Source organism: Rattus norvegicus, chromosome 4 (assembly GCF_021556685.1).
Source record: "Rattus norvegicus strain SHRSP/BbbUtx chromosome 4, alternate assembly SHRSP_T2T, whole genome shotgun sequence".
Classification (NCBI taxonomy): domain Eukaryota; kingdom Metazoa; phylum Chordata; class Mammalia; order Rodentia; family Muridae; genus Rattus; species Rattus norvegicus.
In genome coordinates, this window is record NC_141537.1 from 38,839,300 (window position 1) to 38,867,130 (window position 27,831).

Sequence of the window (27,831 nt, forward strand, 5' to 3'; positions counted from 1 at the left end):
ATGCCCTGTGAGGAGAATTAGTTTCCCTAGAGAAGATCTCCCTGGCTGAGGTCAGTTCTAAAGGCATGTCCATCTAAGTACATTTTTTATATATTTTGTATATTTAAAAAAATTTAATAGATATATTTCTTTGCTTACATTTCAAATATTATACCCCTTCCAGGTTTCCTGTCCATAAGCCCAATTCCCCCCCTCCCATATGGGTGTACCCCCTTACTGCGCCTCCGTATTCCCCTGCGCTGGGTGGTCCAGCCTTGGCAGAACCAAGGGCTTCCCCTTCCACTGGTGCCCCAACAAGGCTATTCTCTGCCTCATGTGCAGTTGGAGCCTTGGGTAAGTCCATGTACAGACTTTTGGTAGTGGTTTAGTCCCTGGAAGCTCTGGTTGATAGGCTTTGTTGCTTTTATGGGGTTGCAAGCTCCTTCACCTCTTTCAATACTTCCTCTAATTCCCCCCAAGGGGGTCCTATTCTCAGTTCGGTGGCTTGCTGCTAGCATTGACCTCTGTATTGAACACGATCTGGATGTGTCTTTCAGGAGAGATCTATATCCAGTCTCTTTCAGCATGCATTTTTTAGCTTCATCAAACTTATCTGGTTTTGGTGGCTTTATATATAAGGGCCACATGTGGGGCAGGCTCTAAATGGCCATTCCTTGAGTCGCTGCTCTAAACTTTGCTTCCATATCCCCTTCTATGGATACTTTTTTCCCCTTTTATGAAGAAGTGGGAGCATCCGCATTTTGGTCATCCTTCTTGAGCTTCATGTGGTCTGTGGATTGCATTTTGGGTAATTCGAGCTTTTTGGCTAATATCCACTTATCAATGAGTACAAATCAAATGTGTTTTTCTGTGATTGATTTAACTCACTCAGGATGATATTTTCTAGTTCAATCATTTGCCTATGAATTTCATGAAGTCATTGCTTTTGATAGCTGAGTAGTACTGTGTTGTGTAGTTGTGCCACATGTTTTGAATCCATTCCTCTGTTGAAGGGCATCTGGGTTCTTTCCAACTTCTGGCTATTATAAATAAGGCTGCTATGAACATAGTGGAACATGTGTCCTTGTTATATGTTGGAACATCTTTTAGGTATATGCCCAAGAGAGGTATAGCTGGATCCTCAGGCAGTTCAATGTCCAATTTTCTGAGGAACCTCCAGACTGATTTCCAGAATGGTTGTACCAGTTTGCAGCCCCACCAACAGAGGAGGAGTGTTTCTCTTTCTCCACAATCTCACCAGCATCTGCTGTCACCTGAGTTTTTTATCTTAGGCATTCTGACTAGTGTGAGGTGAAATCTCAGGGTTGTTTTGATTTTCATTTCCCCGAGGATTAAGGATGTTGAACATTTCTTTAGGTGCTTTTTTTGGCCATTCGATAATCCTCAGCTGAGAATGTTTAGTTTAGCTCTGTACCCCAATTTTTAAAATAGAGTTATTTTACTCTCTGGAGTCTAACTTCTTGAGTTCTTTGTATATTTTGGAAATTAGCCCTCTATCAGTAGTAGGATTGCTGTCCCAATCTGTTGGTTGCAGTTTGTCCTAATGACAGTGTCTTTTGCCTTACAGAAGCTTTACAGTTTTACGAGGTCCCATTTGTTGATTCTTGATCTTAGAGCATGAGCCATTGAGGTTTTGCTCAGGAAATTTTCCTCAGTGCCCATGTGTTCGAGATGCTTCCCCACTTTTTCTTCTATAATTTTGAGTGTATCTGGTTTGATGTGGAGGTCCTTCATCCACTTGGACTTATGCTTTGCACATGGTGATAAGCATGGATTGATTTGCATTCTTCTACATGCTGATCTCCAGGTGAACCAGCACTATTTGTTGAAAATGCTATCTTTCTTCCATTTGATGGTTTTAGCCTCTTTGTCAAAGATCAAGTGACCATAGGTGTGTGGATTCATTTCTGGGTCTTCAATTCTGTTCCACTGATCTATATGCCTGTCTTGTACCAGTACAATACAGTTTTTTATGACTATTGCTCTGTAATACTGCTTGAAGTCAGGGATGGTGGTTCCCCCAGAAGTTCTTTTATTGTTGAGTATAGTTTTTGCTATCCTGGGTTTTTGTTGTTCTAGATGAATTTGCAAATTGCTCTTTCTATCTGTTTAAAGAATTGAATTGCTTTTCCCCATCTGGACTGCAGACAGGCGGCAGCTAGAGGCCGGCGTGCTCTGATCGGTCAGAGCTAACCGCTGGCAGGTGGGCTGCCGTGGCCCAGCACACGCCCCAGTCGAGCAAAGATGGTGGGACAGAGCAGAGCCATTGCCGTGGGCATGTGTGGTGCCCTCTTCATCGGGTACTGCATCTACTTTGACCGCAAAAGGCTGAGTGACCCAAACTTCAAGAACAGGCTTCGAGAACGAAGAAAGAAACAGAAGCTTGCTAAGGAGAGAGCTGGGCTTTCCAAGTTACCTTATTTTTTTTTTTTTTTTTGGAGCTGGGGACCGAACCCAGGGCCTTGCGCTTGCTAGGCAAGCGCTCTACCACTGAGCTAAATCCCCAACCCCAAGTTACCTGATTTAAAAGATGCTGAAGCTGTTCAGAAATTCTTCCTTGAAGAGATACAGCTTGGTGAAGAGTTATAAGCACAAGGTGACTATGAGAAGGGTGTGGACCACGTGACAAATGCAATCGCTGTGTGTGGACAGCCTCAGCAGTTGCTGCAAGTGTTACAACAGACTCTTCCACTACCAGTGTTCCAGATGCTTCTGACCAAGCTTCCAAACATTAGTCAGAGAATTATCAGTGCTCAGAGCTTGGCTGAAGATGATGTGGAATGAGCCAGACAGCAACATGATAAAATCTCAGTAAAATAATTTAACAGTTAGCTTGGAGGCTGATCTGCTCTCGGGGAATAAGGGCAAATTGTGCTTGTCATGAACTGTCCCACACTGACATCTCCAAAGTGAACGTGAACTTTTGTAGAGCCATTGTCTGTTCTATTTATTTTTCCAGTGAGAAGTATTTTGATAGCTTTTCATTTTATAAATACACTGCGTTAACCAAAAGATTATGGATTTCGTTTGTTCTTAAGACATGCAGTTCAATGTAAATAGAGTAGTATTGCTTAGGTAGAGACTCCTGGTGATTTTAAAGGATTGGAAAAGACTGAGGAATAGTTGAATAATGCACATTTTAAAGACTAGAACATTTTATTGTACGTTGTAAAATTGAGTAGAAACTTATGTTTGTGAAAACTGAGCATTAAAACCTTACAGAGACTGTCTCTTGTTTACTTTAAAAAATAATTAAATTGGAATTTTGATGGGGATTGCATTGAATCTGTAGATTGCTTTGGGCAAAATGACCATCTGTACTGTATTAATCCTGTCAATCCATGAGCATGGAAGATCTTTCCATCTTCTGAGATCTTCCTCAATTTCTTTCTTCAGAGACTTGAAATTCTTGTCATACAGATCTTTCACTTGCTTGGTTAAAGTCACAGCAAGATATTGTATATTATTTGGTTGTATTGTGAAGGGTGTCATTTCCCTATTTTCTTTCTCAGCCTGTTTATCCTTTGAGTAGAGGAAGGGTACTGATTTGTTTGAGCTAATTTTATACCCTGACACTTTGCTGAAGTTGTTTATCAGTTTATGTAGTTCTCTGCTGGAACTTTTGGGGTCACTTAAGTACACTATTGTGTCATCTGCGAATAGTGATATTTTGATTTCTTCCCTTCCATTTTTTATCGCTTTCATCTCCTTTCATTGTCTGATTGCTCTGGCTAGGACTTCAAGTACTATATTGAATAAATAGGGAGAGAGTGGGCAGCCTTGTTCCTGATTTTAGTGGGATTGCTTCAAGTTTCTCTGCGTTTAGTTTGATGTTAGCTACTTTTTAATGTGTGGTTAATTAATTAATTACATAATTAATTACAGAGTGGTAACTCATATATTCAAGAAATGATGAGTAGGATATTAAAGTAATTGGAGGGGAAAAGGTGACATGGACAGGATAACAATACAATACTCACTCATGAAACTTTTAAAAGACAAATAATTTAAAAATTTGAAAAGGGGTTTGTGGAGAGGAGACTGGGAAGGAGGATAATGTTTGAAAGATAAATAAATGAAATAACCAAGAAAATAAGAAAAAAAAGAAGAGAAAAAGTAGTTAATATGCTGACCTGAAAACGAAGTTAAAAATAATCATTTCAAGGGGACAAAAATGATCATTCATGATTAATATTTTATTCAAAAATTAGAACCAATTATTAACCCTGGGTTTTTAGGTTTTTATTTTAAGATTCATATGAAAAGTATTCAGTAAGATTAGGCCTTGCCCACAATGAAAGAAAGACAATGGCAGTGGAACAAGGTTTCATTATTTAATGACTTCTGGAGGAACATAGGTCACCAAAATCTAACAGTCAAATAAAATTTCAAAAAACAAGTGTAGTTTTATAATGACATAGGTTTAGAGATTATAGTCTTTGAGTTGTGGCTAAGAATATAATAAACAATTGAGGTATTGAAAAATTACTTCAGACAAAGAGACAGAAAATCCTGAAAGAATAGATGTAAAAGTTGAGAAGAGAGGGACCTTAGGTGACTTTTAGTTTTATTTTTTAACAAATCATCTGCAATGTTGAGTGTGCCCTAACTGCAATGGTAGTACCTTTAAAAACACACAAACATCAGCGATAAAACCTACTTATTTTATGTGTGTGTATAATCTCTGTGTACAAACGGCATGGGTACGCAGTTTTCTCCTAATGCCAAAAGAGGGTGTTATTCTCCTGAAGTTGGAGTTGCTTGCTTTTAAGCACCCTCTAAGGCTGGTGCTGGAACTAAGTTTGGGTCTTCTGGATAAATTGAGAGTAATGGTAACTATAGAGAGTTTTTCTTTTTTTAATTTTTACTAATTGGTTATTTTATTGTTACAATTCAAATGTCGTACCCTTCTGAAAAGCCATATCCCATTCCCTTCCAGTTTACCTTTAGGATGGTTCTCCCTCACCCACACACCCACTCCTACCTCACTCTTCTAATGTCCCCCTTTGCATGACCAAGGGCCCCCCTCCCCTCCCATTGTCAGATAAGGTAATCTTCTGCTACATGTGTATCTGGAGTCATGAACAGATCTATGTATACTTTTTTGGTTGGTGGTTTTGTCTCTGGAGCTCTGAGGAGTCCAGATTGTAGATATTGTTGCTCTTCCTATAGAGTTGCAATCCCCTTCAGCTCATTCAATCCTTCCCCTAGCTCTTCCACTTGTGTCCCTGAGCTCATTCGATTAGTTGACGTTGAGTATCTTCATCGGTCTCAGTCAGATGCTGGCAGAGTCTTTCAGAGGACTGCCATACTAATATCTAGTCTGTGAGCTCATGTTCCCATTTGCAAAAGTGTCTGGGTTTGGTGTCTGAGGATATGATGGATCCCATCCCAAGGTAGGGCAGTCTGTGAATGGCCATTCCATCTGTCTCTGATCCATTTCTTTTGTCCCTGACTTTACTTTAGATGGCAATAATTCTGAGTTCAATTTTTTATATGGGTGGGTGGCTTCAATCTCTCAGCTGGGGGCCAAGTAGATTTACTGGTGGTAGTCTCTTCAGCTTTTATTTCCCTTCTATTGTGTATTTCTGCTAATTTCTTCCCCATTGGTTTCTGGGAAACTCCCTCTTCCCTGGCTTCTGGGACGTTTTGGTGTTCTTCTGTACCCTCCAGGCCCCCACTGCTGCATATTTCTATTCATTTTCCTGATCTGGATTTGTCTACTGTCTCTTCCCATACTGGGATCTTTCATCCCATTTTCCCTCTGTCTTCTCTCTCTCCCTCCCTCCCTCCCTCCCTCCCTCCCTCCCTCTCCCTCTCCCCCACCCCCCTCTCTCTCTCTCTCAATAGGTCCCTTTCTCCCTCTATCTCCTGTGATTATTTTTGTTCCCCTTTCTAATTAGGATTGAAGCATAAACACTTTGTTCTTCATTCTGGTTAAGTTTCATGTGGTCTGTGAGTTGTATCATATGTATTCTGAGGTTTTGTAGCTACTTATCAGTGATTACATATGATGGGTATCTTTTTGAGTACAGTTGCTCACTCAGGATATTTTCAAGTTCCATCTAATTGCCTACAAGTTTCATGAAGTCATCATGTTTAGTAGATGACTAGTACTTCATTGTATAAATATATCATATGTTCTGTATCCATTTTTCCTTTGAGGGGCATCTAGGTTGTTTCCAGCTTCTGGCTCTTATAAATAGGGCTGCTATAAACATAGTAGAGCACATCTCCTTGCTATATGTTCAGGTAAAACTATTTCCAACTACCAGGTTGATTTCCAAAATGGTATTGGCATTGATATTAGGACTTCTTTGAAGATCTGATAGTATTCACACTAAAACTATCTGGAACTGATCTTTGTCTTTTCTGGGAGACTTCTAATGACTATTCTATTTCTTTTTTTTATTTATTTATTTTATTAACTTGAGTATTTCTTATATACATTTCAAGTGTTATTCCCTTTCCCGGTTTCTGGGCAAACATCCCCCTCCCCCCTTCCCTTCCTTATGGGTGTTCCCCTCCCAACCCTCCCCCCATTGCCGCCCTCCCCCCATAGACTAGTTCACTGGGGGTTCAGTCTTAGCAGGACCCAGGGCTTCCCCTTCCACTGGTGCTCTTACTAGGATATTCATTGCTACCTATGGGGTCAGAGTCCAGGGTCAGTCCATGTATAGTCTTTAGGTAGTGGCTTAGTCCCTGGAAGCTCTGGTTGCTTGGCATTGTTGTACTTTTGGGGTCTCGAGCCCCTTCAAGCTCTTCCAGTTCTTTCTCTGATTCCTTCAATAGGGGACCTATTCTCAGTTCAGTGGTTTGCTGCTGGCATTCGCCTCTGTATTTGCTGTATTCTGGCTGTGTCTCTCAGGAGTGATCTACATCCGGCTCCTGTTGGTCTGCACTTCTTTGCTTCATCCATCTTGTCTAATTGGGTGGCTGTATATGTATGGGCCAAATGTGGGGCAGGCTCTGAATGGGTGTTCCTTCAGTCTCTGTTTTAATCTTTGCCTCTCCCTTCCCTGCCAAGGGTATTCTTTTTCCTCATTTAAAGAAGGAGTGAAGCATTCACATTTTGATCTACTATTCTATTTCTTTAGGAGTTATGGGACTATTTAGATGGTTTAAATGTCCTTAATTTAAATTTGGCACCTGGTATCTATCTATAAAATCATCCATTTCACCTAGATTTCCAGTTTTATTAAGTATAGGCTTTTATAGTAGGAGCTGATGCTTTTTTAAAATTTCCTCAGTTTCTGTTGTTATGTCTTCTCCATTTTGATTTCTGATTTTGTTAATTTGAATACTGTCTCTGAGTCCTCTAATTAATTGGCTAAGAGTTTATCTATCTTGTTAATTTTCTCAAAGTACTACTTCCTAGTTTTGTTGATTCTTTGTGTAGTTTTCTTTGTTTCTATTTGCTTGATTTCAACTGAGTTTGATTATTTCCTGCTGTCTACTCCTCTTGGCTGAACTTCCTTCTTTTTGTTCTAAAACTTTCAGATGTGGTATTAAGCTCCTAGTGTATGATCACTCCAATTTTTTCATAAAGGCACTCAAAAATATGAGTTTTCCTCTTAGTACTTTTTTCACTGTGTCCCATAAGTTTGTGTAGGCTGAGCCTTCATTTTCTTTAAATTATAGCAAGTTTTTAATTTCTTCCCTGACCAAAATATCATTGAGTAGAGAATTCTCCAGCTTTCATGGGTATGTAGGCTTCCTGCTGTTTTTTCTGTTATTATAGACCAGCCTTAGTCTGTGGTGTTCTCATAGAATTCATGGGATTAATTTAATCTTCTTGTATCAGTTGAGGTTTGTTTTGTGTCAGATTATATGATTAGAGAAGAAGATCTATTCGTTTTTTTTGGGGGGGGGCGGTGAAATGTTTGTAGATATCTGTTCAGTCCATTTTGTTTATGACTTCTGTTAATTTCAGTGTTTCTCTGTTTAGTTTTTATTTCCATGATCTTTCTTTAGTGGGAATGGGGTGTTGAAGTCTCCCACTATTATTGAGTGAGGCACAATATGTGCATTGTGCTTTATTAATTTTTTTCTTTTTACAAATCTGTTTACCTTTACATTTGGGGCATAGATGTTTAGAATTGAGAGTTCATTTTGGTGGATGTCTATTTTGATAACTTTTGGTTGAAAGTCCGTTTTGTTGGATATTAGGTTGGCTACTTTAGCCTGTTTCTTGGGACCATTTGCTTTGAAATTTGTTTCTGAGCCTTTTACTTTACAGTAGTGTCTGTCTTTGTCACTGTGGTATATGCTACCCATATACAACAAAATGCTGGTTCATGTTTATATATCCAGTCTGGTAGCCTGTATGTTTTTATTGAGGAACTGAGTTCATTGATGTTGAGAGATATTAAAGACCAAAGATTGTTGCTTTCTGTTACTATTTTTGTTAGAGGTGGAACTATGTTTATGTGGTTATCTGCTTTGGGTTTGTTGTGAGAAGATTAATTTCTAGCTTTTTCTTGGGTGGAGTATCCCTCCTGGCATTAGAATTGTCCTTTTATTGTTCTCTGTAGTTTGGCTTAGTGAAAAGATATTGTTTGAATTTGGTTTTGTCATGGAATATTTTGGGTTCTCTATCTAAGGTAAAGTAGAGTTTTGCTGCGTACTGGCTTGGGCTGGCATTTTTGTTCTCTTAGGGTTTGTTCTCTTAAGTATCACATCTGCCCAACATCTTCTGTCTTTTAGTCTCTGTTGAGAAGTATGGTGCAATTCTGAAAGATCTGCCTTTATATGTTACTTGACCTTTCCCCCTTAACCCTTTTTATATACTTTCCTTGTTCTGTGCACTTTTCTGGTCCAATTTATTTATGCTTCTGTAGGGATCTTCTATTTTATAGGCATCTATCTCTTTCTTTAGATTAGAAAAGCTTTCTTCTATGATTTTGTTGAAGTTGTTTGCTGGCCTTTTGAATTGGGAAGATTCCCTGCCTTTTATACCTATTATTCCTCAGTTTGGTTTCTTCCATTTTTCCTGAATTTCCTGGATGTTTTGGGTTTGCAGCTTTTTGCACTTTGCATTTTCATTGGCTGTTGTGCCAATACATTCTGTAATGTCTTTTATGCCTGAGATTTTCTCTTCACTCTCTTGTATTCTGTTGGTGATACTTGTATCTGTGACACCTGATATGTTTTCTAGGTTTTTACTTTTCCAGGGTTGTCTTCTTTTGTGATTTCCTTATTGTGTCTATTTCCATTTTTTAGATCCTGGACAGTTTTATTCAATTACTTTACTTGTTTGCTTTTTCCTGCATCTTTAAGGGCTTTGTTTTTTTTCTCTTTTAGGGCCTCTTACCTATTTATGCCTGTTCTTCTATATTTCTTTTAGGGAGTTATTTATGCCTTCCTGAAGGTACTCTATCATCTTCATTATTTGGAATTGTAAAGCAGAGTGTTGATTTTCAGGTGTGTTGGAGTATTCAGGGCTTCTATGGTAGGAGAAAGGGGTTATGATATTGCTATGTAGCATTGGTTTCTGTTGTCTATGTTCTTGCACTTACCTCTTGCCATCTGGTTATCTTTGGTGGTAACTGACATAGCTATAAGCCTGGATACATTGGGCCTTGTTGGGTCAGGCTGTCTCTGAATGTGGAAGGGCATCTGGAGTGCTTGATCTGTGAGCCTGGCTGTGGCAGACTTCCTGAGAGTTAAGCAAGATCTGCTCCTAGTGCAGAGCACAGTTGAGGATCTGAAGGAAGATGTGTCTCAAGCAAGGCAGGAGATCCTGTGTCCTCAAGGGTTCCTAGGGGATCCAGTTGTGCCATGTACTGAGACAAGTGGGGACTCACCTCTGAGCCTGGTGGTGTCAGAACTTCTGGGGGTTAAGTTGTCAGTGGTTGTGCTTGGGTTGTGAGTAGGCCTGGAGCATAGGATCTGATGTCCTATCAGTCTAAATAGCTTTTTATAAGGGGTTCACTGCTTTATTAGATCCCCTCACTAAAAAACCAATATACCCCTATTATCTGCTTACAGACTGCCACAACTGACCTCATCTCTAATGTAATGGTCAGCTTAAAACTCTTATTTAGCAAGTGATCACATATAGCCACATGATATTGCATGTTGTCTTTCTCTGTTTCTCTTTCTTTAGATTAATAGATTATTGCTATAGTCCAAAGATTATCCTTCCTTAATAGTATCATATTGGCTAATCTACTGTTCTGTACTTTAAAGTTTACTAGAGATCTACATCATAGATGGTACCTCAGATTGCTGAGCACAGTGACATCCACATTGTGTTTTCAGTGCTGTAGTTCATTTGCTCAAAGCATAAACAACAGAACTGGTAGCATCTTGGCAAATGGTACAAACTGGAAAAGAGATTTCAGAAATATTTTCACAAGAAACATTAAGCATCTACATTATTTGTGATTAAAGGTGATTGGGGAATCCAGGCAAAAGAGGAAATTCTTTATTCAACATTCACTCCAAATGTTACTTTTTAAACCTAGATTTTAACTTTTATGCAAGAATTCAAAGGAAGTATAATGATATAGAAGCTTCTCATGGAATAATAAAGGATCAAAATATACTGTACTATTATCAGAAGTATAAAATCTGGAAGGATTCACCTAAGGATTATAAAATAACAGGTGTTTTAAATGTAGACTACCAAAAGAGTAAAAACATTTTGGAGATAAAAATTTATGAAAATAAGCTCATCAACATGTTTCAAAAATCTGATTAGGTAAATTGTAAGCCATATATGCTCCTGTGTGACATTTATTAATATTCACAGTGATAAAATTTAGAGTTTGTCAGGTGAACTACACAAACAGTGATTCTCCTCATAGGTTAGGATGACAGAGCAATAGCAATCATTGTTTTAGGTTGAAGATGTGTTTCAGTGTCTTTCCTAGTACATGGTTTCAGAACATTCTTTCCGTTGACTTTGTTGGTCACTCAGATTTTTAAATGTTGCAAATTATCCATTTATAGGTATCCCTTTTTCCACAGTTATCTGCTTATTCCATGTATTATAACAAGAACCCCATGTATATTGACTAAAATATAACATTGTAATGTGTCTGATCCTAATAAGTCAAATTTCTTACTAGATGCAAATAAAAATAATTTGGAATTGAATAAATTCTATAGGAAATTATAGTATGTTCCGTCAAATTGTTTCTTAAATTTCTTAACATGTAGCCTGAGATTGTGTTGTAAAACGGGAGCTCAGACACAAGGCAATGGATCAGTGACCCTAGGCAAATTAACCCATCAAAAATGAACAAGCTCCCAAATCCTCACCAATCAGATGAACATGACTCAATCAACATCAAAATCGATGAGGTGAAAACAGTCAGTGAAAATCAATGGTGGTGAAAATGGACTTCCTCTAACTTGACTTTTCCAAATTTGGAGACTGCCTTGAATACTACAAGTATATTTTAAGCATGAAGGAAAACTGCCTCATGCTAGCACCTCTAAAATGCTCTAAAAAGTAGCTACAATTTTACACCATGTGCTTTGAATTTCTTTTAAAACTTAAATAAACCCAGAGTTTTGAAGTGTGAAGAATAAAATTACCCCTTACCACATGCAGAGTGTGACTTCATTTAAGCAGGCAGAGTATGTAACATATTAAAGCATTAATAACTCATCTATTATTGAAGGAGTTGTTCAATTAATTCTAATGTCTTCAATTAGTTGAAATCTATGATAAAATATATTTTTGCAATATAGCTCAGAATAGGATTGTTAAACAATGAGTATTACGATATATATTTATATTCTAGCTTTGTCTAAAATTTATTTTCCAATCTTGATTATTTGAGAAAGATTGTACATTATCAATTCTCCATTCCGGTTTGTTAACCACTTCTGTCCTTCAGTCTTTTACTTCCCCTTTTAAAGTGTGATAAACCTGCTCAAAAACTTCTAATAGGAAACACTCTTTCACACTAAAACTAATTGCTTCTTTTCCTACTGTACATTTTTCTAAAAGAGTTAGGAGAACTTGTATAATATTGATGCTGAAATATATTACATTCACAAATAGAATTTCTTTGAAAAATTTCCTTAGGTTTCTCTGAATTGGACTACTAGAAATAAAGTCTCCATTCAAAACTCAATGTATTTTTTTAATAGCCTGTGATTTGTAATGATATTCTGCTGTACACATAGATTATTGCCTAGCCCTATTGTAATCAGAGAGGCTTGATCCAGTAACGGATGGAAACAGATATGGAGATCCAGAGTCAAGCTTTATGCAGAGTTCAGGGAGTCCTCTACCATAGAGAGAGGAAGGATTATAAGACAATGGGGTGAGGAACATTATAAGACAGCTTAGTATACCAGGATACAATTCACAGACCATATAAAGTTCAAGAAGAAGGAAGATCAAAGTGTGGAGGCTTCAGTCTTACTTAGAAGGGGGAACACAATTAGCACAGGAAAAAGAGGGTCGGAGGGACTTGTAAGGAAGAGAGGAAGGAGAGGGTAAAAGGCAGGGCAGGCTCAGGTAAGGGTAGAGACAGCAAGATGTACAAAGGTTCAGGAAATTGAACAGTGGTGTGTAGCAATGGGGGATAGGAAGATATAAACAAATGTAAATATTATTATAAAGGGAATTAATACTAAAGATTATGTAAACTATTTTTTTTTGCTATTTTTAGTGATGCCAGATGACAGAAAAGCAAGAAGCTTCCAGGATCCAGGGAATTAGCTGAAATACCCAACAAGGGGAAAGAGAACACGTTGAGACCATATCCAGAAATTAGGCACAGCCCCTAGTTGAGTGATGGGGCCATCTACCTATCTCAAAAATATTAACCCAGAATTGCTCCTTTCTAAAGGAAACACAGAGACTAAGAGTTGAGCAGAGACTAAGGGAAAGACCATCCAGAGACTGTTCCACATGGGGATACATCCCATCTGCAGACACCAAACCCAGACAATATTTTGATACCAAGAAGAGCTTGCTGACAGGAGCCTGGTACATGGACCCCAATGAAGGAGTTAGGGGAAAGACAGAAGGAGCTAAAGGGTTTTGTAACCCCATAAGAAGAACAACAATATCTATCAACTAGACCCACCAGAGCTTCCAGGGACTAAATACCTACCAAAGAATACACATGGAAGGACCCATGGCTCCAGCCACAAATGTAGCAGAGGGTGGCCTTATCTGGCATCAGTGGAAGGAGAGGCCCTTGGTCCTGTGAAGGTTCGATGGGAGAATGCTAGGGCAGGGAGTATTTGGAGGGGAGGCTTTATAGAGGCAGTGGAGAGGGGGATGGGATAGGGGGATTGAGGAGGGTAAACCAGGAAGGGAGATAATATTTGAAATGTTAATAAACAAAAAAAAAACATTAAAAAAATAAAATAAAACAAACAAACAAGAAAACCCACAAAATCAACTAACCTGGATTCATAGGTACTCACAAAATCAAAACCAACAACAGTGAGTCTGCATGGGTCTGGCCTGGGCCTTCTGCATATGTTTTATATTTCTGTAGCTCAAGCTTCTTGTGGGACTTCTACCAATGTAAGCAGGGCCTGTCTTTGGCTCTTTTGCCTGCTTTCAGGACTTTTTCTTCTACTGGGTTGTCTTGTCCAGCCTTGATATGAGGGAAGGTGCCTAGTCTTATTGCAAACTCATATATCATGTTTGATTGACACACTTGGGAGGCCTGCCATTTCTGAAGAGAAATGGAAGAGAAGAGGAAGGGGCAAGAGTTGGGGGACAGAAATTTGGAGAAGAGGAGGGAGGAAAAATTTCTGGTTGGGAGTAATATATAAGTAAATAAATTTCAAAAGAAGCTGAATAGGCTTATTTGAGCAAGACAGAACATTATTAAAAATACACATCTTGGGTATTTAGCAGGAGGAGTCCCAAACCAGCGGATCCCTGCCCTCAGCAGCTCTCTGCTCCCAAACCCCGTGGGAGAGAGACCTCACCGCCTGGTCAGGTGGGCACTCCTGAGGCTGCAGAGCAGAAGAGACCACCAACACTGCCCACCCCTGCTCACATCCCTGGCCCAAGAGGAAACTCTATACGGCCTCTGGGTCCCCTTAGAGGAGGGCCCAGGAGCAGCAGATCCACTGTGCCTGAGATGCCTCCAGAACCTGAAGGGACCGACCGGATAAACAGTTCTCTGCACCCAAATCCCATGGGAGGGAGAGCTAAACCTTCAGAGAGGCAGACAAGCCTGGGAAACCAGAAGAGACTGCACTCTGCACACATCTCTGATGCCAGAGGAAAACACCAAACACCATCTGGAACCTGGTGCACTGAAGCTCTCGGAAAGGGCGGCACATATCTTCCTGGTTGCTGCCGCCCCGGAGAGCTCGTAGGCAGCACCCGATGAGCAAACTTGAGTCTCGGGACCGCAGGTAAGACCAACTTTTCTGCTGCAAGAGACCTGCCTGGTGAACTCAAGACACAGGCCCACAGGAACAGCTGAAGACCTGTAGATGGGAAAAACTACAAGCCCGAAAGCAGAACACTCTGTCCCCATAACTGGCTGACAGAAAACAGGAAAACAGGTCTACAGCACTCCTGACACACAGGCTTATAGGACAGTCTAGCCACTGTCAGAAATAGCAGAACAAAGTAACACTAGAGATAATCTGATGGTGAGAGGCAAGCGCAGGAACCCAAGCAACAGAAACCAAGACTACATGGCATCATCGGAGCCCAATTCTCCCACCAAAGCAAACACGGAATATCTAAACACACCAGAAAAGCAAGATCTAGTTTCAATTTCATATTTGATCATGATGCTGGAGGACTTCAAGAAAGACGTGAAGAACTCCCTTAGAGAAACACAGGAAAACATTAGTAAACAAGTAGAAGCCTACAGAGAGGAATCACAAAAATCCCTGAAAGAATTCCAGGAAAACATAAATAAACAAGTGGAAGCCCATAGAGAGGAGTCACAAAAATCCCTGAAAGAATTCCAGGAAAACACAATCAAACAGTTGAAGGAATTAAAAATGGAAATAGAAGCAATCAAGAAAGAACACATGGAAACAACCGTGGATATAGAAAACCAAAAGAAGAGACAAGGAGCTGTAGATACAAGCTTCACCAACAGAATACAAGAGATGGAAGAGAGAATCTCAGGAGCAGAAGATTCCATAGAAATCATTGACTCAACTGTCAAAGATAATGTAAAGCAGAAAAAAGCTACTGATCCAAAACATACAGGAAATCCAGGACACAATGAGAAGATGAAACCTAAGGATAATAGGTATAGAAGAGAGTGAAGACTCCCAGCTCAAAGGACCAGTAAATATCTTCAACAAAATCATAGAAGAAAACTTCCCTTACCTAAAAAAAGATATACCCATAGGCATACAAGAAGCCTACAGAACTCCAAATAGATTGGACCAGAAAAGAAACACCTCCCGTCACATAATAGTCAAAACACCAAACGCACAAAATAAAGAAAGAATATTAAAATCAGTAAGGGAAAAAGGTCAAGTAACATATAAAGGCAGACCTATCAGAATCACACCAGACTTCTCGCCAGAAACTATGAAGGCCAGAAGATCCTGGACTGATGTCATACAGACCCTAAGAGAACACAACTGCCAGCCCAGGTTACTGTATCCTGCAAAACTCTCAATTAACATAGATGGAGAAACCAAGAAATTCCATGACAAAACCAAATTTACACAATATCTTTCTACAAATCCAGCACTACAAAGGATAATAAATGGTAAAGCCCAACATAAGGAGGCAAGCTATACCCTAGAAGAAGCAAGAAACTAATCGTCTTGGCAACAAAACAAAGAGAATGAAAGCACACAAACAAACCTCATATCCAAATATGAATATAACAGGAAGCAATAATCACTATTCCTTAATATCTCTCAACATCGATGGCCTCAACTCGACAAAAAAAGACATAGATTAACAAACTGGATATGCAACGAGGACCCTGCATTCTGCTGCCTACAGAAAAACACCTCAGAGACAAAGACAGACACTACCTCAGAGAGAAAGGCTGGAAAACAACTTTCCAAGCAAATGATCAGAAGAAACAAGCTAGAGTAGCCATTTTAATATCAAATAAAATCAATTTTCACCTAAAATTCATCAAGAAAGATAAGGAAAGACACTTCATATTCATCAAAGGAAAAATCCACCAAGATGAACACTCAATCCTAAATATCTATGCCCCAAATACAAGGGCACCTACATATGTAAAAGAAACCTTACAAAAGCTCAAAACACACATTGCACCTCACTCAACAATAGTAGGAGATTTCAACACCCCATTCTCATCAATGGACAGATCATGGATACAGATATTAAACAAAGAACTAGTCAGACTAAGAGAAGTCATGAGCCAAATGAACTTAACAGATATTTATAGAACATTCTATCCTAAAGCAAAAGGATATACCTTCTTCTCAGCTCCTCATGGTACTTTCTCCAAAACTGACCATATAATTGGTCAAAAAACGGGCCTCAACAGGTACAGAAAGATAGAAATAATCCCATGCGTGCTATCAGACCACCACGGCCTAAAACTGGTCTTCAATAACAATAAGGGAAGAATGCCCACATATATGTGGAAATTGAACAATGATCTACTCAATGATAACCTGGTCAAGGAAGAAATAAAGAAAGAAATTAAAGACTTTTTAGAATTTAATGAAAATGAAGGTACAACATACCCAAACTTATGGGACACAATGAAAGCTGTGCTAAGAGGAAAACTCATAGCGCTGAGAGCCTGCAGAAAGAAACAGGAAATAGCATATGTTAGCAGCTTGACAGCACCCCTAAAAGCTCTAGAACAAAAAGAAACAAATACACCCAGGAAGAGTAGAAGGCAGGAAATAATCAAAGTCAGAGCTGAAATCAACCAAGTAGAAACAAAAAGGAACATAGAAAGAATCAACAGAACCAAAAGTTGGTTCTTTGAGAAAATAAACAAGATAGATAAACCCTTAGCCAGACTAACGAGAGGACACAGAGAGTGCGTCCAAATTAACAAAATCAGAAATGAAAAGGGAGACATAACTACAGATTCAGAGGAAATTCAAAAAATCATCAGATCTTACTATAAAAGCCTATATTCAACAAAACATGAAAATCTTCAGGAAATGGACAATTTCCTAGACAGATACCAGGTACCGAAGTTAAATCAGGAACAGATAAACCAGTTAAACAACCCCATAACTCCTAAGGAAATAGAACCAGTCATTAAAGGTCTCCCAACCAAAAAGAGCCCAGGTCCAGATGGGTTTAGTGCAGAATTCTATCAGACCTTCATAGAAGACCTCATACCAATATTATCCAAACTATTCCACAAAATTGAAAGAGATGGCGCACTACAAAATTCCTTCTATGAAGCCACAATTACTCTTATACCTAAAACCACACAAAGACACAACAAAGAAAGAGAACTTCAGACCAATTTCCCTTATAAATATCGACGCTAAAATACTCAATAAAATTCTGGCAAACCGAATCCAAGAGCACATAAAAACAGTCATCCACCATGATCAAGTAGGCTTGTTCCCAGGCATGCAGGGATGGTTTAATATACGGAAAACCATCAACATGATCCACTATATAAACAAACTGAAAGAACAAACCACATGATCATTTCATTAGATGCTGAGAAAGCATTTGACAAAATTCAACATCCCTTCATGATAAAAGTCCTGGAAAGAATTGGAATTCAAGGCCCATACCTAAACATAGTAAAAACCATATACAGCAAACCAGGTGCTAACATTAAACTAAATGGAGAGAAACTTGAACCAATCCCACTAAAATCAGGGACTAGACAAGGCTGCCCACTCTCTCCCTACTTATTCAATATAGCTCTTGAATTTCTAGCCAGAGCAATCAGACAACAAAAGGAGGTTAAGGGGTTACAGATTGGAAAAGAAGACGTCAAAATATCACTGTTTGCAGATGATATGATAGTATATTTAAGTGATCCCAAAAGTTCCACCAGAGAACTACTAAAGCTGATAAACAACTTCAGCAAAGTGGCTGGGTATAAAATTAACTCAAATAAATCAGTAGCCTTCCTCTACACAAAAGAGAAACAAGCCGAGAAAGAAATTAGGGAAACGACACCCTTCATAATAGACCCAAATAATATAAAGTACCTTGGTGTGACTTTAACCAAACAAGTAAAATAAGAACTTCAAGACTCTGAAGAAAGAAATTGAAGAAGACCTCAGAAGATGGAAAGATCTCCCATACTCATGGATTGGCAGGATTAATATAGTAAAAATGGCCATTTTACCAAAAGCGATCTACAGATACAATGCAATCCCCATCAAAATACCAATCCAATTCTTCAAGGAGTTAGACAGAACAATTTGGAAATTCATCTGGAATAACAAAAAACCCAGGATAGCTAAAGCTATCCTCAACAATAAAAGGACTTCAGGGGGAATCACTATCCCTGAACTCAAGCAGTATTACAGAGCAATAGTGATAAAAACTGCATGGTATTGGTACAGAGACAGACAGATAGACCAATGGAACAGAATTGAAGACCCAGAAATGAACCCACACACCTATGTGCACTTGATTTTTGACAAAGGAGCCAAAACCATCCAATGGAAAAAAGATAGCATTTTCAGCAAATGGTGCTGGTTCAACTGGAGGGCAACATGTAGAAGAATGCAGATCGATCCATGCTTATCACCCTGTACAAAGCTTAAGTCCAAGTGGATCAAGGACCTCCACATCAAACCAGATACACTCAAACTAATAGAAGAAAAACTAGGGAAGCATCTGGAACACATGGGCACTGGAAAAAATTTCCTGAATAAAACACCAATGGTTTATGCTCTAAGATCAAGAATCAACAAATGGGATCTCATAAAACTGCAAAGCTTCTGTAAGGCAAAGGACACCGTGGTTAGGACAAAACGGCAACCAACAGATTGGGAAAAGATCTTTACCAATCCTACAACAGATAGAGTCCTTATATCCAAAATATACAAAGAACTCAAGAATTTAGACCGCAGGGAGACAAATAACCCTATTAAAAATGGGGTTCAGAGCTAAACAAAGAATTCACAGCTGAGGAATGCCGAATGGCTGAGAAACACCTAAAGAAATGTTCAACATCTTTAGTCATAAGGGAAATGCAAATCAAAACAACCCTGAGATTTCACCTCACACCAGTGAGAATGGCTAAGATCAAAAACTCAGGTGACAGCAGATGCTGGCGAGGATGTGGAGAAAGAGGAACACTCCTCCATTGTTGGTGAGATTGCAGACTGGTACAACCATTCTGGAAATCAGTCTGGAGGTTCCTCAGAAAATTGGACATTGAACTGCCTGAGGATCCAGCTATACCACTCTTGGGCATATACCCAAAAGATGCCCCAACATATAAAAAAGACACGTGCTCCACTATGTTCATCGCAGCCTTATTTATAATAGCCAGAAGCTGGAAAGAACCCAGATGCTCTTCAACAGAGGAATGGATACAGAAAATGTGGTCCATCTACACAATGGAATATTACTCAGCTATCAAAAACAATGACATTATGAAATTCCTAGGCAAATGGTTGGAACTGGAAAATATCATCCTGAGTGAGGTAACCCAATCACAGAAAATCACACATGGTATGCATTTATTGATAAGTTGCTATTAGCCCAAATGCTGGAATTACCCTAGATGCCTAGAACAAATGAAATTCAAGACAGATGATCAAAATGTGAATGCTTCACTCCTTCTTTAAAAGGGGAATAAGAATACCCTTGGCAGGGAATAGAGAGGCAAAGATTAAAACAGGCACAGAAGGAACACCCATTCAGAGCCTGCCCCACATGTGGCCCATACATATACAACCACCCAATTAGACAAGATGGATGAAGCAAAGAAGTGCAGACCGACAGGAGCTGGATGTAGATCGCTCCTGAGAAACACAGCCAGAATACAGCAAACACAGAGGCGAATGCCAGCAGCAAACCACTGAACTGAGAATAGGACGACTCCCATTGAAGGAATCACAGAAAGAACTGGAAGAGCTTGAAGGGGGCTCGAGACCCCCATATGTACAACAATTCCAAGCAACCAGAGCTTCCAGGGACTAAGCCACTACCTAAAGACTATACATGGACTGATCCTGGACTCTGACCTCATAGGTAGCAATGAATATCCTAGTAAGAGCACCAGTGGAAGGGGGAGCCCTGGGTCCTGCTAAGACTGAACCCCCAGTGAACTAGATTGTTGGGGGGAGGGCGGCAATGGGGGGAGGATGGGGAAGGGAACTCCCATAAAGAAGGGGAGGGGGAGGGATTAGGGGGATGTATTCCCGGAAACCGGGAAAGTGAATAACACTCGAAATGTATATAAGAAATACTCAAGTTAATAAAAAAAAATACACATCTTATATATGCATTTTATTATATTGGGTTATGCTATGTACTTTCATGAAGATGATATTTTATAATCCAGAAATGAAATAAAAAGTGCATATGTTTAGTGTGTCAAAATTAATATTATTTGAGTTTTAATTAATCTGAATTTATAAATTTTTAAAAAAATTATTTTTATGTCTTGTGCTTCAGTGTTTTGTCCACCTGTATGTCTGTGTGAAAGGGTGGAACTGGAGTTCCAGAGTTGTAAATTGCTTCGTGGGTGCTGGGAACTGAACCCAGTCCTCTGGAAGAGTAGCTAGTATTCTTAAAGCCTGAGTCATCTCTCCAGCGATGAATTCATAAAATTTATGGTGAGATTCCAAAATAAGATAGCAAGTCAAATTTCCCTCATAGATAATAATATACCAACGATATTCTGATGTATTTAAATGGTATATATTTATAGAGTACTGTTATTTCTATTTCTTGTTAAGATTTCAAAGTGATGGAATGTTAATTTTATTTTATATTTTTATTATAGAAATGTTTAGTACATTATATGACAAAGAGTACTGCAAATTAAATGAACAATTCAGATTAGATTTCCTCCTCTGGAATATCATTACTTTTATAAAACCTACTGAGTACAACCAGAAAAAAGTCACTGTTCTAAGAAGTATTAACATTAAACTTTGTTATTTTGAAACAAATGTACATTAAGTAGATTTTTCTTATTTTCTCTTACAAAGAACCAGACTATAAACACATGTAAATATTATTATAATGGGAATTAATACTAAAGATTATGTAAACTATTTTTTTGCTATTTTTAGTGAATCTATTTCTATCTACCTATTTTAATGTATATTTCCGTTTATCTTTCTTTTCATTATTTAAGAACTCTTGAAAGAACAGCTTAAGACCCTTCCATTGTTGCCTCTGACCATTCCATGTCTAAACAGTCAAAGATGAATGTGATTCTTTAGTTCTAAAATCAACTGTGTCCCCTAAGCCTTAGTGCCTAGCTTCTGATGCTTCTTCCAGTCATCTCAATCTGCATACCAATTCAGGACCTCACACCCAGTTGCAATTAACTCTGGGTCTGCCACTATCCATTAACCCTTAAAAACTCAAAGCTTTTCCTGTTGGAACTACTCTTCCTTTGTAATCTCTTCATATTCTTAAACGCAGTGGTCTAGAAAGTGTCTCCTAAGATCACATATTGCATCTCAGAAACTGTGAGTCAAGGTCTGCAACCAATGGAAAATCAATATTGATGTCCAGTGAATAGGTTCTTTGTGTAGAGACTTTAATAGGGTCTCTTTCCTTATTTGTAGTCCATGAAAGGACCAGGATTTGTGGAAATTTCCTGAGGTTCTTATGAGTACCAAACATTAACACTATCAACTTTCAGCAGTTCAGAAAACTTTAGTAAACATTTATATAACTTTAACAAATGCAACGAATTTTACAACCATTTATTTTCTGATAATGTTATCTCTCTCCTAATTCAGGATACATTTGGAACTTGTACCCTCTAGTAAAAACTGTTTCAATTATGTTGGCTTTACTTATAGTTATTGATTTATTCATTCAGGAAATTATTTCTTGGCTCTTACAAATTACTATGCACTGGTCTAGAAACTTAGTATTGATCTATAAAAATGATCTTGTTTATGCATTGGTTTCTATGGTCACTGTATTGGTAGGGGGAGTATATTTGTAAAAAACAATGAAAAGGGAAATAATAAAAGTATGCATTAGTGTGCAGTGTGATAGCAGGAAAATGATTTGTCAAAATGTTTGACATAGGAGTTTTAAAGCTTTTCTAAGAAAATGATTTCACCAGGTAAATAGGGAATTGTGCAACTGGAAAAGACGAGGTATGGACCAGGACAGTACAAGAACAGTTTGCCCAAAACATTATACTATTAAGCAGAACAGAATCTAAAGTTAATGGTAGAGAATAGCCAGAGGTCAGCAACCATGTACAGTGCAATTCTTGCTTTTAGCTGAATGTAAACAGAAATTAAGTTTACACTGGATAAATAACTAAAGGAATCTGTCCCTAAGGCAACTGGAGAAACACTGATTCTGGTATGAAGAATCAATCTTATCTTGTTACTCTGATTTTCTTGACTCTGTTTCTCTGTATGTGCCAGGAGGCTTACTGTTTTCACATGACAACATTAAAGATTGCTTCATAAGAAATTATGTCTAGCCAAAAAAGAAATTCTACAAATCTCCAGTACAATTCTCCTTGATTTTCAAGCAAAATTTGGACAAAATATCTATTTCTGTAATTATTCCAGTAACTGTGCTCTACTTCGCAGTGCTTAACATCTGGGAGATCTGACAAAATTGTTCTCAAAGAGAACTCATTCTAGGAAAAGACCCATCAGCATGGTTAGTGGATCCAGATTGGTAATCATAATAAAGGGTTTGGACTGTATCACATTTGCAAGATTTTCTTTTTATTGGATATTTTCTTTACTTATATTTCAAATGTTGTCCCCTTTCCAGGGTTCCCCTCCAGAAACTTCCTTTCCCATCCCCTCCCCCCTGCTTCTATGAAGGTGTTTCCCCACCAACCAACCCACTCCCTCCTGCCTCCCCACACTGGCATTCCCCTACCCTGAGGCATTGAACCTACACAGGACCAAGGGCTTCCCCTCCCACTGATGCCAGATAAGGCCATCCTTTGCTACATATGTGGCTGGAGCCATGGGTGGCTCCATGTGTACTCTTTGGTTGGTGGTTTAGTCCCTGGGAGCTCTGGGCTGTCTGCTTGGTTGATATTGTTGTTCTTCCTTCGGGGTTGCAAACCCCTTTTGATAAATACCTAAAATATCCATTTTGTTCCTTCCAACGTTCCTATATCTCCAGCAAACACCAGTCTTCAGCACATGAGCCTTTGGTGGGTACTTCATACTCAACCAATGACACCTGAAATTAACAAGAGGACTTTGTCAGTGGATCTTCAACAGGTAATTTCGTTATCACTATGTAAATTACTTGATATGGTTTAAGTACTTTGATAACAATGCAAAGGATTCTTTTGGATGTTTAAAAATTTAGTGTGTTTAGTATTTATTCCATTTTAGCCACTTTGCTAAGGTCTACATTAGATGGTGTGTAGTTTATTCATTTGGACCATGCAATCCAATTACTTTTGTTCATTCCCAAACATGTACAACTATGTTATGTTTTGTCATACATTCAAGGTCTTTTAGGATATCTTCCTTTATTTCCTTTTGTTCTACCATCTTTCTGGCTAAAATCTATCTTTTACCTCTATTCCTTTCAAACTACTTTAAATACTTGAATATACTATATTATCCTTTGAGACATGTCTCATTTATCAAATCATTTTTATGATTCACTTAAGCTGCTGCGTTTATGAGTACTTTTGGTGAATGTTGTTTTATGCTGTAGTTTATCTAGTTTCTTTTCTCTGTGCAGGTGGGTGATGCTCCTCTTTGGAAACCGATGTTTTAAAATTGGTTTGGTTGCATAATGTTGATCTGTAAGTTTTCTTAAATGCTCTAGCAGCAAATCTGTACCATAATTGTACATGGTTACCATATTCTTTGAGTTGTCATAATTTTTTCAAATATTTGGAAGCATAATTTTTCAAAGTCTAATTTCAAATTGTCTAGTTTTGAATATCTTTTCCCATAGTTCAGTGAAAATTCATAATTGTTTATCAAAAACGTTTTTCAGAAAAATTTTAATGTTTAATATCATCAATGAATTATGTTTCTAATTTAATTATAGCCACAATATATCATAAAAGTCAGTGGATATAATAGAAATAAGAAACACACTTATATGCTTATTAGTTTACTTGATTTTGTGGTGAAGTTGAAATTGAATTTTGACTTGCAAATATCCTTGGCAAATTGTAAGGCTTATGCTCGTACTGAGACTTTTTTTTAACACAGGAAATGTATACATATGATTTAGACATTAATATCATGTGGAAAATAATCATCAAAACACTCAATGTTAATATCTTTTTTCTTTATTAAATTATTTTATTTATTTACATTCCAAAAGTGTCCACCTTCCCAGTCCACCCTTCTTCAGTTTTTTACCCTATCCTTCCTCTCCCCACCTCTGTGAGGGTGCTTCCCCCATGTGCCTATCTACCTCCACCTAGCCCCTATATCTTTTTGTAAACTCATATCTTAATAATGAATATTACAGATTAAGTTTCACTAATGTAAAAATTTGTTTGAAAATAATAAAAATCCACATGTCTTGAAAATGTATGATCCAATGACACACTTGAGAAATTCTACAGTCTGCAACTTTTCTTTATGTACATAATTATTTAAAGCATTTTGTTAAATTACCCTCAACCTCTAGTTATAAAAGAACTTATAAAGCATAAATGTCAGGTTTAAATGTATGTGGGATACACAGTTAAGCTCTGATTTGTTTTTTGCTTTCTCTATACACACACACACCACACACACACACACACACACACACACACACACACACACACATTTAATTTTTTTTCTAGTTAAATGAATGTTTGAGATAACATCATTTAAAAACCATGTTTTTGTTCAAATGTGGGCCATAAAATGAATTTGAGTGAGAATAATGATTGGATGAATTTAAAGAAATTTAAATCTGAATATTGTTCAGCAATTTTGGAATAAATTAGGCAACTCATTGACAACACACACACACACACACACACACACACTTGTTTGTGAAAGGCACATGAATGATTTAGACCTTAACATTTATTTGCCAGGGGCACTGTTAGACCCTGAGAATTGTGTCATGTTCCTTATCAGGGGTGTTTTGTTAAATAAAAGGTAAAACAGAACTGTAAGCTTAGAATAGCCAGACTCAAGTTTAGACTTTTGCATTGTACTGTCATTTGATAAATGACCTATAGAAAACTTTATATTTATAAACTTTATTTTGCTTAATCCATATACCTTTTCATAACTTTTGTACCTATCTCTAAGATAGTAATTAAGATTAAAGGAGATAATACTTTAAATTGTTTCAAAGAGCAGTTCTGTCATAATTAACATTAAAACTAAAAGTTTATTCCTAAAACAGAGAAGTTACTTGCATGTAAACATGGTAAATGAACTAAACATGAACGAGACATTTAGAAGTCTATACTACAGATTATTTCATTGTGGAACTATCCTCAGTAATTGTTGGAATAAAACATGTTAATACCTTATATTAATGTGTTTATATCTTATAACATATAAAATATATATTTTATAATATATTAACATGTTAAAATATTCCTATTTTATATATTGGTATATACAAAATTTCTGATAGGTCTCTTGAGGAAGTATGTAGCCTTGCACTTGGTAACTTACTCAATTGTGTAGTTTCATGTCTGAGACACCATCTTCTGAAGAAATGGCATCTGAATGTTTTACTCACATCTCTACTAATCCACTAAACTACTACTAAACTACTTATAATATCCTATTTTAACAGCCACTTTTAAATTCTTCCTACTCAAAAACCTTAACCTTAATATGTTGAAAATGGCATGAACTATTTTTATGCCTGGTCAGCTGCCTGCCTCCAAGCTTGTGTTTATATCTGGTCACCAAAGTCAGAAACCTCAACAATTGCTTAGAAAACTCTCCCTTTATGCCGTCTGTTCTAATTGCATGGTAAGTAGTTCTCTTGTACTCTCTGGTTCAGTTTGTAACATTATATCTTATTTCACCATTTACAACTTAGCTATTTTTTTCAAATTTAATCCAAATAAAATCAATTATATACCAAGATTAAGTATATGCACTCATTAAAGTATATTTGCCTTCAATAGCTGATATAATTTGCTCTTTCAATTTGTTGACACATGGCATGAGAAAACCAGTGTAGTGCACCATAGTTAGGTGAGAAGTTGCTGCGGCAAGAAGCAAGATTGATAAACTGCAGTGTGAAACTTTTTAATTTATAAAACAGTGCATGTGCTGCTTCCAGTATGTTTCCCCGCTTTCTGCTGCTCATATTTTCACATTTCCTCTGGATTAACCTAGAAATCTTGGTAAGATGTTCATGTAAAGTCCATTCAGTTGTAGCCTCTCAAAGCCCAAGAGCACTCATTGGTAAGTGTCTGCGATGTCAACTCTTTCTCCTTTCCTTCTCTTGACTTTGTTTTCTCTATCTCCAATCTGGCAATTGTACTTATGACCACCCATCATTTGTAGAGCCTATTTCAAAACACAAATTTAGAGCATCTAACTCTAAATACAAGAGAACTGGAAGATAAATTCTTTAATCTATACTTTTCTATCTCTGGAAAAGTCAAATTGTTTTTTTTCTTTTTATTTAATACTATGAAATGAAGAAAATCTAAAATTGAATTTTTTTAGAGTATTATTATTCATTGTTGGATTGTATAATGTCAGTTTTACAGAATAATGCACAATGCCAAAAATAATCATACCTGTCCAAAATTATGTCATTTATTCTTACCAGAGCATCAGAAAAGGTGGAAATTAGCACTCTTGTTTATATTTATGCCCTTGATATGCACATTGTGCCCACATTATAACTTTGTCTAATGAAAGCATGAAGGACTAAAGAGAATAGTAAACATAATTTCCCTACATATTCTCTACATCACTTTTAAATGGACACCACAAGATAGCCTATGGAGTTAACTCATGTGGATCTATGGGGACTCATAGAGATTGGCAAGGCCATCTCTCACTCTGATGACTGCAACTGAATCCTTCCTCTACCAGGACTGCCTGGTTGGGCTTCAGTGGGAGAGGAAGTGCTCAGTCATACTGTGACTAGATGTCCCAGAGTAGAGTGACACCCAAGGTTTCTACTTCTCTGAGGAAAAGAAAAGTATACTTGAAGGAGGGATTTGTGGGAGTAGGACTGGAGGAGAGGAGGGAAGGGCTGCTATTGAGATACAAGGTGACTAGAAAAATAAATTATGGAAATAAGAAAATAATGTTAATTATCTAGTCTATAAAAGAAGAATGTGTACCCAATGGTGTTTTGCTCCTGGATAGATTATATTGCTTGAGAAAAACACTGATTTCTGCATTTAAAACACGTTCTTTATTGGAGAAAAAGTTTGCGTGTGTGTGTGTGTGTGTGTGTGTGTGTGTGTGTGTGTGCACGCGCAAAGTGAGCATATATCAAAAAGATGGCCCACTAAACAATAGGACACTTACTCCACTATGTTAATAGCAGCTATATTCATAATAGAAAGAAACAAAACAACCAAGTGTCCCTCAACTGAAGGATGGATCAAGATTATGTGGTATATCTACACAATTGAAAAATATTCAGTTACTCAAAGAAAGTCATTAAGTATTTCCAGTCATTTCATACAATTAAGTCATATACAGGGTTCATGAATTTTGCTGTCTCTGCATAAAAGAAACATCTATCTCTCTCTTTCCGTGTCTCTAAAAACTCAGTTTATTTCATGTTTGAGATCATTAATAAATGTCCTGACATTTTGATCCCCAATATCCAAGTACAAA

The 27,831-nt window shown here is 37.7% G+C and overlaps 1 long non-coding RNA gene and 1 pseudogene across 1 annotated transcript; one reads left to right on the top strand and one right to left on the bottom strand.

The window, feature by feature from the left end:
- The first annotated feature begins 2,244 nt into the window (after positions 1-2,244).
- Tomm20-ps2 (translocase of outer mitochondrial membrane 20, pseudogene 2) lies at positions 2,245-2,815 on the top strand (annotated as a pseudogene).
- Positions 2,342-3,145, bottom strand: LOC147994750 (uncharacterized). Its single transcript, XR_015685945.1, has 2 exons — positions 2,519-3,145; positions 2,342-2,416 (listed from the first exon to the last, which is right to left on the bottom strand). It is a non-coding gene; the product is annotated as an uncharacterized LOC147994750 (long non-coding RNA).
- Between the last annotated feature and the right edge of the window lie 24,686 nt (positions 3,146-27,831).